Genomic DNA, 14,237 nt, shown 5'->3' on the forward strand with positions numbered 1-14,237 from the left:
GGGAAACTTAATAATTGTGATAATTGTATAGTAATTTTGTATTTTCAAGTCCTCGTATTTTTTAATGAGAAAATTGTTTTGATTCTCGTTTAAAAACATTATTCTCTTTATTAAATCTTCACACATTTAAAGAAATCAAGATTATATATATACAATTCATATATATTCTCGACCCGCGTTGAACATGTATTATCTTTTTTTAGGTTTTTTTTTTTGTTACAACATGTATTATCTTTATAATAAAAAGTCTTCACACATTTAACAGTAACATATATAAAAAAAGAGACACGATCCGTTGACACCTGGTGTCAACGAATTCGTTGACACGAAATCTTAACCGTTGATTTTATTTGATCAAAGGCCAATTACAATTCCACATTTTCATTTATTGTGTATCATTTCTTTCAATCACACACTATTATTGTTAAATGATGGAATGGTTCTCGACAATCGACATCTACAAATTAAAGCTATGCCCTTTTTTTGTGAAATCAAAAACTATGGTTGTTAGACTTTTTCATAAAAACCAGAAGCATGATTATTGAGTGGGGTTAAAGATGAGCACGTTAATACTAATATGAATAAATATGAGCCATTAAGATTATGAAAACTAATGGATAGGATTTGATGTCAACGACACGTGGTGTCAACGGATCCTATCTCATAAAAAAATAATTTAATATATATTTAAATATAAAATTTATCCATTATAGTTTGTCAAAAGTACCTCCAACTACGAAAATTGAAACATAATGACCATAAGAACAAAGAGATGTTTGTTTTCTTGTTAATTGAACCCCTTCAAATTTGTATTGACCATATGATTGTTCGAATTTTCTAATTGTAATACTTTTCTCAAGAGGAAATTACAATTGATTTTAAAAAACAAATAAAAATTGAAACCCTTTCATGACATCCCCTTATTTAGATTCTGCATAATTGTTGCCATCCTAAAATTTGAAATTTCAAAGAAGCTATAAAATACCATCAATGGAAGAAACATATTCACAATCAGCTATGAATGAAATTTTTGGTTTGAATAAAGGAGGAAGAAGAAGAAGAGAGAAGAGCCTTCCAACTTCTTAGAGAGAGTACAATGAAAGAGATAATCTAATGGTAGAGAAAAAGTGGTCCAACTTGAACCTATAGTTCAAGTGGTGCAAACTATGCAAAACCTTCAATACATAGAAACAGTGGCTAAATAACCATTTAAATACATTCTTTCAAAAAAAAAAAAAAACATGTAAATACAAATTTTTAAGCCCCCTATGCTAACAGTGATATTTGATGTCAACTCGCTTCCCGCATACCTACGCATAAAAGGCACCTTGTCAGAACAAATTTTATGGAAAAAAGAGTTCAACTCTCTTCTTCTTCTTTTTTTTTGGGTAGATAAGAGTTTAACTCTTTATTTTGACAAATCAATTTTATTTAGATGTACATTCACTTTTAATCAAGAGAGGGAGAAATTGATATTTGAAATTGATTCCAATTTCAAATTCATGCTGCAGAAAGAAAAAAAAATAGTGGCAGCCTTGATTCCCACTAAAAAGGGTGTGTTTGGGATGGTGGGGAAGGAAAAGATGAAAGCTAAGGTTGAAATGAGGAAAAAAAAGGAAAGATTCCATCTTCTCCTAGCTATTCTCTTTTGTTGTTTAGTGTTAACAGCTGTGGAGGAGTGTGGAGAAAGATTCCTGAAAAAATAGCACAAATATGGGATGCATAGAGAAGATTATTTCTGATTAAGTCAACTTATGTCTTAATTGGGTAAAATAGTTTGGATAGTAAGCTAATAAATTGGGGCCAAACTTGCAAAAAAATAATTAATTCCCATAAATCACACAATGTCAAAGTCAATGAAGCCAAGAATAGTCTAGTAAACATGGCCTAAATTTATCAAATAAGAAAATGAAATCAAACCAAAAGAAGAAGTGCAATGGCCCAAAAGAAGAACCGCTCATTACTTAAATGATATACCTGCAATTGAACCAGAAGCTTCAGCAGCCTTATGTCTAACCATTGGGTGCTCATTCACATCTATAAATATAAGCATCATCATTAAGGCAAGTATGTAATATTATTATTCGTTTAGGTTTGAAATGATAAAACTGATGTGTGAGGTAAGTAAAGACAGATCTGTCGCTTTCAAAAGGACAATATCACCCTATGAATTTTAATTACATATAGTAAAAGAAAACTTGCTGCAGATAAAAACCTGTTGTAGATTCAAATGTGAAAATTAAAAATATGATCAATTCCCTAATTAAGAGTCAATAATAATAAAGACTTTTACCATTTGTAAATTGTCTCATATGGAACTCATTGGGAGTGATACATATGTTTCATTAAAAACACCTTTGAACACCAAAAGCATACCAAAAGGATCAGAATATTATCAAAATGATTGACTAACCAAGTGATAAACTGAAGTAGGTTCAAATTTGAAATTTGAAAATTTAGTATAAAAACATATTTAATGTTTCTAACAACACAAACTTTTGCATTGAAGAATTGATCCCAGACACTATTTCATATAGGACTAAAATAGTGACTATAATTTTTATTACACTTTATTAGAAGAAAAAAACCTTGAACACTATTTCATATATTGAGTCGAGTAATGCCAAATCTGTTCCAATCATTAAATGATCAGACTCGCATATGTCTATTCCAATATATTACTTCTTTCGCGTACTTGAATTTCAATATATTACTTTAATTCTATTCCACCAAAAAAGCATTCAATAAAATTGACCTGTGTATCTCAATTGCTGGTGTGATGTCTAAGGAATTAGTAGCCGACAAGCAATGCAGCTGACCGAATCAATATTTAGACAAAAATACACTAAGGATAGTTATAATTTTCCCTGCAAAATAATGTACCGAAGCTGAAATTTAAAAACTTCAAATTCTATTCTAGTAGATTGATTATATAGATCTAAATTATATATATGATATACTCAACTACATAAAACTCACAAGATGTAAAAAATGTGACTATTATGAAAGGCAAAATTGGCATGAAATACGCATCTTGTAGATTGATTGATTAATCTCAAAGGTGACACTAATGACTAAACAACCTAATAGTTTTGACATATTGTATCAATGAAAGCATAACTATAGCTTTAAGATTCACAAAAGAAAAAAGGAAAAATACCTTATGTTGGTTTCGTGTCAACAACCTGTACAAATACATAAAATAACATCAATGGGATTGATAACATAGTTAAAATCAAACAATTAAAGAATAATAGTCAGCTTAATGATCATTACAACTATAGAAAACTAAGTAACTAAATATATTACCTTTTCATTAGGTTTAAAGCTTTTGGGAATTACTCCACCTGTCAGAGAAAACTAACTCAACATCAACCAAAGCATAACACAATTACGTAAAATGAAAAATACCATAAAAAAAGAGACACACCTTTGACCATCTCACCTGAATATATACATAACCTTCAAAAGACAATCCACTCAAATAATTTCACAACCTACAAAAAAGAGGAAAAAAATCAGGAAAATGAGGGATGAGAAAGCCATGAATTTTACAACCACATATAATATTAACACTTCTACACCTTAATTCAGACAATTATACAAACATCTTGTGGGTTGAACAAATCAGCATCAATGCATTTACAAAATTCAAATAACTAATTACAAAATAAATCACATAAATGCAAGTATCAAAAACATAACAATCAAAAATGAAAACAACATATAACAACAACAGCCCAATTCACATTTCAGTTAAAAATCAAAACTTATTTATAGTGTTTTCAACAGTAACATCAAAACAAAATTATACACGAGAAAATTAAGAGAGGGAGAATGAACCAGCTTTGAAATCAGCAACAACACTTTCTTTTGGGGTTTTGCTGCGGCTACTGCTGGCTTTGTTCATCATACTACTCGACATTCCTTCAATTTCGAGGTTCACCATTTGTTCTGCACAAAGAATGAAAAACAGAAAACACCATGAGAGAGAGAGAGAGAGAGAGAGAGAGCTTCTAGTGAAAATATCCATGGGCCTCCACCAAGGATTGGATCAGAGAAGAAGGAGAAGAGTGGGGGAATGAGAATGATGTAGAGTGAGATGGATGTTCCTTTGAAGCTGTGACAGATTGAGTTTTGAGAAGTTTGTTTTGAGTCTGACAGCTTCTTCACTTGTCTTTTAGTGGAATTTGAATTTCAAAAGAAATGATTTCCCTCGTATTGCATCAAAGCTAAATGTGGCTAAAAAAGAGAACTTTTAGTTTTTGTGATGTATAGGTGGATGACTTAGAAATATGACACTTGTCAAAATCTGCCTAAAATGAGACTTACAATAGTCTAATATTAAGATTTCAACCAACAATCCAAGAAACATTATTTGAAGCCAAAAGTTGAATGAGCATTACGTGTCTAACAAATTTTTTTTCTTTCCCTGTTGAACCAATTGAATTGTGCGGATAAAACCTGTATAGTTCAGGTCTATCATAAAATATAATGTTGAGACAATAATATCAATTGAAACTAAGCTCAAAACATGACGATAGAGGGGGGTCAACCTTTCTAGGAATTACGTAAAACAGAGAGATTTTTTCTTCTTTTTTAGTAAAGTATAACGTGCATCATCAAAGGGATAAGCACAAGCAAGGATAAAGATTTCCTTTAACAGAAAGGGGAACGATGCGGTGTTCCTAGCATTACTCTCCTAGATAAATCTAAATATATATGTGATAGATTCTAAAATAATCTTGAGTCTCTTCACCATTCTCATTGAACCTTAAATTTAATTAAGGACAAACTCGACGGCCTTTTGTAACCATTTGTAAAAAGTATTTTTTTTTTATCGTAACCAATGTCTAAGGGTATTCTTTAGCATTTTTTATTTTTTTTCACCTTATTAATTTCTCATGCATTACATAGATTTCAGATTATATAATTTGAAAAACTTAAAACAAGTTAAAAAATCCTCCGAAACTCTATTTCTTATTTATTTAAAATTCACAATAAGATATGCAAGAAGGTAGGAGGGGAAAACGGGTTGCCTCCGATGGAAAACTCTCATGTTTTCTTGTGTGGGGCAACCCACACCCTTAAATGTTAATTTTAATTCGAGGTAATAGTTATTTCGATTCTTAGGCGTGTAACGATAAATACAATAGTCTCTTAATGTATTAAAATTTTAAAATAATTTTTTGATTGTACATTTTGTTAGTCAAAATACTCTCTGACATTAAAATGTTTCTTTAATATTGCCATACTAGTCTTTCAATACTCACGTATTGTCATATCAGTCCTTATAATACTTACTGTCAGTCCATATATGAAAAAAGTTAGTGTGAGTATTTAGAGATTATTTTCGTGTCAAAGACTATTTTGACTAACGAAGTGCACAATCAAATACTTATTTTTGAATTTTGATACATTATAAAACTACTGTGACTACTCGTTACACATTCATAGACCAAAATGACTATTATCCCTTTTAATTATTAGAGTCTTTTACCCTTTATTTTTCTATGGTCAAGATTTCACTAGACTCTCCATTGACTAGAGAGGATCCGGTCTCATTGGAGGGTAAGAAAAGAAACATTCATTTGTGTCTCCATGAATTTAACTCAATTAGTAGGGATATTGCATAATACATGCAAGAATCTTGTTCGAACTCCGGACATCCAATATATAGAGGTCGAAGTTCAAGCTCTGAACATCCACTTATCCATCTTAAGAGGTGAATTTGATAGCTACTAAACTACTTGGTAAAAAAACACTCATTTATTAATGCCAAAAATAGGAGTATGGTAAAGGTGCCTTCGTGAGTAGTGACACACTACAATATAAAAGAGTTTAAGTTTTGCGCCTATAATTTTGTTCAGCAAAAGTTTCAAATATACTTCCTCAGAAATAAAATATAATTAAAAGAGTTTAAAAAACTAAATGTCTTTATTTAAATATTGTATTAAATATATTTGACATTTAAAATCTCTTATTCATATTTTGGGGTTAGAATTCTCTCCATTTGTTATTTTCTTCATTTGCTCTATTACTAAAGTTTTGAAAATAAATATAAATACAAAGATTTGAGTCTAAGAATACTAGCGGAGTTCGAGCACAGAACTTCTGGGTCCAATCTTTTGTACATATTTCAAACACTTGGAGTTAATATTTTGTAAAATAAATCTTTTATTTTAAATAAAATAATAAAACTTTTAAATTTTAATAACTCGTGTACTATCATATTTATTAATTGACGTGTCAACACATCGTTCCGTAAAATAATTGTACATTAACAAACATACTAATTAAGTTGTTTTCTTCCCCTAAAAATAATTAACTTGTTTTCTTAACGTACATGAAACGGTCAAATAAATAACTTATTTTGAGAGTGAGAGTATATGAGATATGATAATTTCAACTTCCATTGGTTCCTATAAATATCTGCAGTTTTATTTTTAGTCCCTATAAAAATAAATCACATTTTTTAGTCCCTACAAAATTTTCCGTTAATGTTTTTAGTCCCTGTTAAATTAAAATTTGTTTAATTATGCTTAAACTTCTAAATTTTTGAAAGATTTTTTACAGACATGTTCATAACCTCGTAAGATTCTCTTTTATAAAATCTTTTAGTTTTTTAACATGTAATGAATTAAATATGAATTTTTTAAATTCCAAAATTTCAAGATTATATTAATGAAAATTTGGACCTAATAATAAAATTTTGAGTTACTTTTTTTGCGGAGAAACTTTGTATAATGTGCTAAATAAGTATGTAAAAATTATGTTAAAAATTTAAAAGTTTAAGCACAATTAAGCAAATTTTAATTTTACAAGGACTAAAAGTATATGTTGGTCCCTATTAAATTAAAATTTGTTTAATTATACTTAAACTTTTATATTTTTAAATGATTTTTAACAGACATGTTAAGAACATTATAATAATCTTTTTTATAAAAAATTAGAATTTTTTAACATGTAATGAATTAAATACAATTTTATTAAAACGTCAAAAATTCAAGATAAAACTAACGAAAATTCGGACCTAAATATAAAATTTTGAGCTAATTTATTGCGGCGGAACGTTTTATAATGTTTTAAACAAGCATGTAAAAAATATTAAAAAATTTAAAATTTTAAGCATAATTAAACAAATTTTAATTTAACAGGGACTAAAAACACTAACGGAAAATTTTGTAGGGACTAAAAAGTGTGATTTATTTTTATAGGGACTAAAAACAAAACTGCAGATATTTATAGGGACCAAAAAATTAATTAACCCTTAAACCTTTGATATGTCCTATCTAAAAAATAAACGACATAAGAGCTTCAACTAATTGTGTGCGCACGAAACCTCTATAATGAAAGGATATAGATTCATGGTGAACAAGGCTAAAATAGAGAGAATAATGGAACTTGTTAATGATTGAAGAGTGTTTAAGTTTTCATTTATAGTGAAAGAGAGGTGTAGGCTAAGCATGCTCTCACTAGATCATTGCCTATGAGAAAAGAAGGAATAATATTTTTTCCTCTTTATTTTGAGCAGATAATGTTACAATCATTCTTAACCATGAGCAGATAATGCATTCAAGTTGAAGTCATCGTTATGATCAAATGACATTTAATATCAGTTCAACAAAATGATAAGAATTTGTAAAAAAAATAAAAATAAGAATGAACTTTGAAGAATAAATAATTTTAAGATTGAATGGTTTATTAAGTCATTTGTCGATGAGAGTGATTGAAGAACTATCTAACAAATATTTTCATGATCCTAAGCATGAAGAATCAGTCATAACAGACTTAGCACGATCCAAAAGTGTGCCAGCACTATTTAGGATTTGTGATACCATTGATTATTTGAATCAACAATTGTGGCTCTCAATAAACCTTCTATTTCATCAATGCCCCACTGTAGATATATATATATCTGCACGATAAATAAGTTGCATTTCTCTTATAAAATCTAAAATATAAAAGTTCAGAGCATATATATCATATAATTGAGACAATATTTGGTGTGTACTTGATAATACGAAACAATATTTGGTGTGTCAAATATTAAATGCAAACACCTCTGCAAATTCTCACATACGTATATGCTTAGTAACAATTTTTTTTATCATTGATATCAAAGTGGATATTTAAGTGATTACTAGGAATGATAATGATAATATTAATAAACATTATAAAAAAAAAATAATAACAATAAAGCAGTAGGTCTATAAAACTAATTGACTTTCACCACACACACACAAAAAAAAAACAAAAAAACAAATTGACTTTGAAACATACCTTTCCAATAGTACATCCCTGTGTAATTTAAAACACCGTAATTAAGGGTATTTTTTTTCCCATACATGCTCGAGTTTTAAAAATGGCTGGCGGAATGGGAGTGGATTCTGAAAAAATAACCTCAATTGCCATTAAAAAAATATTTCATTTCCTTGTCTAATACTGCTAAATTTAATTAACTTATTTTATCAATTTAATTAACTTATTTTATCTACATCTAATCTAACTATATCATATGGTAAACCAACCAATGCTGTGATCAGCATGTCCTCAATTAGTGTGTATAAATTAGTATGAGAATAATGTTATAAAAAATTGTATGAGAAAAAACAATTGGTTATTTATATTTTGGTTTGATATTTATGTCTGTCAATTATTGCACATACCTTTCAATTTCATACTTAACTTCTTAATAGGTGAGGTGTTGTAATAAAAATAAATAAATTCTTAGTAGGTGCACATTATATGATCAAAACCAGGAAGTTTCTTAGCATGCGGGTCAGATGGTGACTTCCCAAAGACATTGCATCATTTGCATGTGAATTGTGAGGTGAGGATATATCAAATGAATGTTTTTGTGTTGGGTGATGAGACTGCATGTAATTGAGTTGATGGACCATCACATTGAATTAAAAACAATTACACCAATGAGGTACTCTAACTCGAAAATTATCATATATCCAATCAGGTACTCTAACTCGCCCTTTTTCTTTAGAAGAGGTAAAGGAAGCGGTCTGGGACTGTGACAGTTGTAAAAGTCCGGGGCCAGATGGTATTAGTTTTGATTTCATCAAGCAATTTTGGGACTTACTGAAGGATGACTTTATGAGGTTCTTGGTGGAATTTCATCGGAATGGGAAATTGACTAAAGGGTTAAATTCAACGTTTATTGCTTTGATTCCGAAAATTGACAGTCCTCAGAGGTTCAATGACTATAGGCCTATATCTCTCGTTGGGTGTATGTATAAAGTGTTGGCTAATAGGTTACGAAATGTTATTGGAAGCGTGGTTTCGGACACTCAATCAGCTTTTGTCAAGGGGAAGCAAATTCTTGATGGTATTTTAATAGCCAATGAAATTGTCGATGAAGCGAAACGTTTGAAAAAGGAGCTTCTAATGTTTAAGGTGGATTTTGAAAAAGCATACGACTCGGTGGACTTGAACTATCTTGATATGGTGATGGGTCATATGAATTTTCCGACTTTATGGCGTAAGTGGATAAAGGAATGTACTGGGACAGCAAAAGCTTCCGTTCTTGTGAATGGTTGTCCAACTGAAGAGTTTTCCATTGAAAGGGGACTCCGTCAAGGGGACCCTTTGTCTCCTTTTTTATTTCTGTTAGCGGCTGAAGGTTTCAATGTTCTCATGAAAGCGGTGGTAGGGGCGCAAATGTTCCATGGTTATGGTATAGGCCGAGCTAATGATGTCAGGTTAACCCACCTTCAATTTGCAGACGACACACTGATAATTGGTGAGAAAAATTGGTTGAATGTGCGCTTGATGAGGGCGGTGTTACTCTTGTTTGCGGATGTGTCGGGTCTGAAGGTCAATTTCCACAAAAGCATGTTGACAGGTGTAAATGTTTCAGATTCTTGGTTGTCGGAGGCTGCGTTGGTTTTGAATTGTCGAAAGGGGACCATTTCGTTTAACTACTTGGGTTTGCCTATTGGTGGTGATTCGCGGAGGCTGAGTTTTTGGAAACCTGTTCTTGATCGTATAGTGGCTCATCTGTCGTCCTGGAATAATAAATTCCTCTCTTTCGGTGGCCGTCTGGTATTACTAAAATTTGTTCTGTCTTCTCTTCCGGTTTACTTTCTTTCCTTTTTCAAAGCCCCCACAGGTATAATTTCCTCTATTGAATCTCTTTTTAAAATTTTTTTTTGGGGGGGTGGTGAGGATAATAGGAAAATAGCTTGGATAAAATGGGATACGATTTGTAAACCTAAGGAGTTTGGCGGTTTGGGGGTTAGGAGGGTGGGTGCTTTTAATTTTTCTTTGTTAGGTAAATGGTGTTGGCGGATGTTGACTGACAAGGATGGGTTGTGGTATAGAGTCCTTAAGGCTCGTTATGGAGAGGTGGGGGGGCGTCTGCAGGAGGGTGGAAACCAAAGCTCTCTTTGGTGGCGAATGGTGTGTAGGGTGCGTGACGGGGTTGGTGAGGGAGTTGGACATTGGTTTGATGATAATGTCCGTCGGGTGGTAGGTGATGGCCGAGGAACTCTTTTTTGGTATGATAATTGGATTGGGGGGATTCCCTTACGTTTAAAATTCCCAAGACTTTTTGAGTTAGCTGTTTGTAAGGAGAGTACGGTGGAGGAGATGTCGAGGTTGGGGTGGGAGGAGGATGGGTTGGCGTGGGGGTGGAGGCGCCGTCTGTTAGCGTGGGAGGAGGAGAGTGTGGGGGAGTGTTCTGCTTTGTTAAATAACATTGTTTTGCAGGAAAATGTTCATGATACTTGGAGATGGCAATTGGATCCTGTTCGTGGCTACTCTGTGAAAGAAGTCTACCGGTACGTCACGAGTGCCGACGTCATGACGGATAGGACCATCGTAGATGATGTTTGGCTGAATCAAATTCCATCAAAAGTATCTCTGTTGGCGTGGCGACTTCTCCAAAACAGATTACCGACTAAAGATAACTTGTTAAGGCGGGGTGTTATTAATGAAGCTGCTTCAATTTGTGTTGCTGGTTGTGAAGTGCCTGAAACATCATTGCATTTATTCATGAACTGCGACGTTTCCAATGGGCTTTGGGCAGCTGTTCGATTATGGTTGGGTATTTATTCCGTTCATCCAGGTGACATTCGACAACATTTCCATCAGTTTACTAAAATGGCAGGCATGCCTAGGAGTTCTCACCTATTTTTATCGATCATTTGGTTTGCCGTTATTTGGGTTATTTGGAAGGAGAGAAACAATCGGGTCTTCGAAAATGTGGTTGCTACTCCCTTCATGCTTTTAGAAAAAAGTCAAGCTAAATTCATTCTTATGGCTGAAATCTAAACATGTTTCCTTCAGTTATAGTTATCACGACTGGTGGAAACATCCGATACCATGTATGGGCATAATTATGTAATTTAGCTTTTTGTTTGATTCGTGCTTTCTTTTGGCACCGTGACTCTGTAAATTTCTCCTGCTGTTTCTCCTTGCACACCTTGTGTGGGGGGCAACTCAGTTGTTTATAATATATCTCATTTTGATTTGTTCAAAAAAAAAAATTACACCAATGAAATTGAAATAAATATTGTTAAATCAAATTTTACGTCAACTTATTTCGCTATGGTGAAAACTGAAATCAACTCGTACAAACTTACCTTATATACTAAAATGTTATTAAAATTTTTTTTTTTTTAACAAATCAAAATGGAATATATTGCTCAAAAGAGAGTGACTCACCCCGCACAAGGTGTGCTAAAATGATGAAACACCCAATGCCTGTTACAAACCACCGTTACCTAACAAGAAAGCCACCAACTAAAAAATAATTACAAAGAAATACAAAGAACAATTACATGACACCCATACAAAGTAGTGGGTATCTCCACCAATCATGAAAACCAAACGCAATAGGTACCGGATGCGAAGAAAGCCACAAAAAAGAAGTTTGCTTCACTTTACCAACAATACTAGAAGGATCAAATACCGCATTTTTGAAGACACAGTTGTTTCTTTCCTTCCAAATTACCCAACAACAAGCCATCCAAATGACCTTAAGATAATAATGAGTACATTGTGGTAAGCCTGCCAAATGAATAAAGTGAACATAATGGTCTGTAACTGATCCGGACAAAACATAATGGACACCAAGCCATTGACTAACCAAATACCAAGCACTACCAAAAAAGTCAAAACCCCTGAAAAGATGATCCTTCGTTTCAACCAACCCACAGCCACTGACACAAACATTGTCAATAGATTAAAGAACCTGTCGACGCACTAAATTAGCCCGAGTTGGTATTCTATCTTGAAGTAAACGCCAAGCAAACAACGATACTTTGGTAGGGACTTGTTTATGCCAAACATCATGAACAACTCCAACAGGTATATGAACATCTGAATTGGTTAGGAAGCGATAGGCTCCACTAACTGAATAGCCATGGTTCGGCTCAAGCAGCCACCTCCAACGATCCTGAATAGTATCCTGCAAAACCACATTAGATAACAAAGCAACACACTCCCTCACACTATCCTCCTCCCACGCCATTAAAATTATTATATGCATAGCATGTATCCTTATTTATTAATTTTGTTACGTCTGCAGCAACTTAACCTAATTTTTTCCCTCTCATTTGCTTCATTAGGTTTGCAATTATTTAACCTAACAAATTTCATCTAAAAAAATGCATTGCACACCAATTTCATTCATATCCGCTTGCCTTTTTTTTAGAAGAAAATATTTTCTACCATATCACTACCATATCAATGATCACATATGATCCTTCTATTTTATACTCTTTTTTTTTGGATTTTTTTTTTAATTTCATGCCTTTTTTTTTGACATCCTTGTTTATTAATTTTGTTACGTCTGCAGCAACTTAACCTAATTTTTTCCCGGTCATTTGCTTTATTAGGTTTGCAATTATTTAACCTAACAAATTCCATCTAAAAAAATGCATTGCACACCAATTTCATTCCTATCCGCTTGCCTTTTTTTTGAAGAAAATATTTTCTACCATATCAATGATCTTACGGGTTAAAAATTATTTATTGGTCTCTATTATAGTCGAGAAAACCCGTGCGACGCACGGGTCAAAAGTCTAGTACTTATATAATATTATAGATCCATTGAACAAGCCGACCCTAGTTTTTTTCTCTCTAGATTTTCTCTTTCAGTTTCTCCGTTGATGGGTGGTTTTGTAACACCCCGTTTTCCCAACGTGAAAATTTCGTAAATAAATCAGAGTATTCATCATAAACGGAATGTCACATTTCATAAAAATCATAAATTGAATAAATAAATATTTATCCTTCAAAATTATTCAACTTAATCTTTAAAACTTCGCAGCAGAATTAGTTCAACAACATAAAAGTCTTTGGCACGCAGGCCTCGTCATAAAAGTCTCATAAATCTTAGTTCAAAAATAATTCTTAAACTTCAAAAGCAATACGTAAAGGAACAGAAAATAGTATTAAAATCCCCATCCCGTTACGTATCAGAGCATCCTAGACACAATGTGAGGAGTCTACTCACGAACATAGCTAGTCTTTATTACCTGCACATTACCCACGGTCGAGGCAACATATACGCAGAAGGGGTGAGATTTCTCAAACAATAATATTAAGCTTATAAATCATAAATTACATTTAACAACTTAAATATCATCACATATCTAACAATAATCATGTAACATCATAGAATTATCTAAACATAGTATTATCATAATCAATTTCATGTTCGTTCAGCAACATCGCTTGATAAATCGACTTAGCACTTGACTCGACAATGCAACTCAACTCGACTATGCAACTCAACTCGACTATGTAACTCTTAATCAGCTTAAATCATCTTAAACATCTTGATAATATGCATGTGGTACCACCAGGGCATTAAGCCCCCTTCGCTAAGGTCATATTTGGACCTGTCGGGCATTAAGCCCCCATCGCTAAGGTCACAAAGGACCTGTCAGGCATTAAGCCCCCATCGCTAAGGTCATAAAGGACCTGTCAGGCATTAAGCCCCCATCGCTGACTATGCAACATCACAACTCTAAATGCAACTTGGACAACAACTTGAACATCTTATACAACTCCATTAAAATGGACAACTTCTTAAATCATGACAACTTAGACTGACTCATGCAACTTCAAGACATTAACAGTCAACAGCAGTAAACAGCAGCAAGGTATATCATATAATGGTGCTTGAATGCATTAACATCATTTAAGGAATGAATTACATCAACTTAATTATCATAAAGCATCATAAATAACACGGATAGTGCGTAAATAACAAG

The 14,237-nt window shown here is 32.6% G+C and overlaps 1 long non-coding RNA gene across 1 annotated transcript; it reads right to left on the reverse strand.

Moving 5' to 3' along the window:
• Window positions 1-664: 664 nt before the first annotated feature.
• Window positions 665-4,370, reverse strand: LOC146903342 (uncharacterized). Its single transcript, XR_015022882.1, has 7 exons — window positions 3,844-4,370; window positions 3,446-3,497; window positions 3,310-3,347; window positions 3,161-3,185; window positions 2,756-2,867; window positions 1,978-2,037; window positions 665-1,310 (listed from the first exon to the last, which is right to left on the reverse strand). It is a non-coding gene; the product is annotated as an uncharacterized LOC146903342 (long non-coding RNA).
• Between the last annotated feature and the right edge of the window lie 9,867 nt (window positions 4,371-14,237).

This window comes from Medicago sativa, chromosome 8, assembly GCF_051527215.1.
Source record: "Medicago sativa cultivar Bolivia chromosome 8, Bolivia_mono, whole genome shotgun sequence".
NCBI classification, from domain to species: Eukaryota; Viridiplantae; Streptophyta; class Magnoliopsida; order Fabales; family Fabaceae; genus Medicago; species Medicago sativa.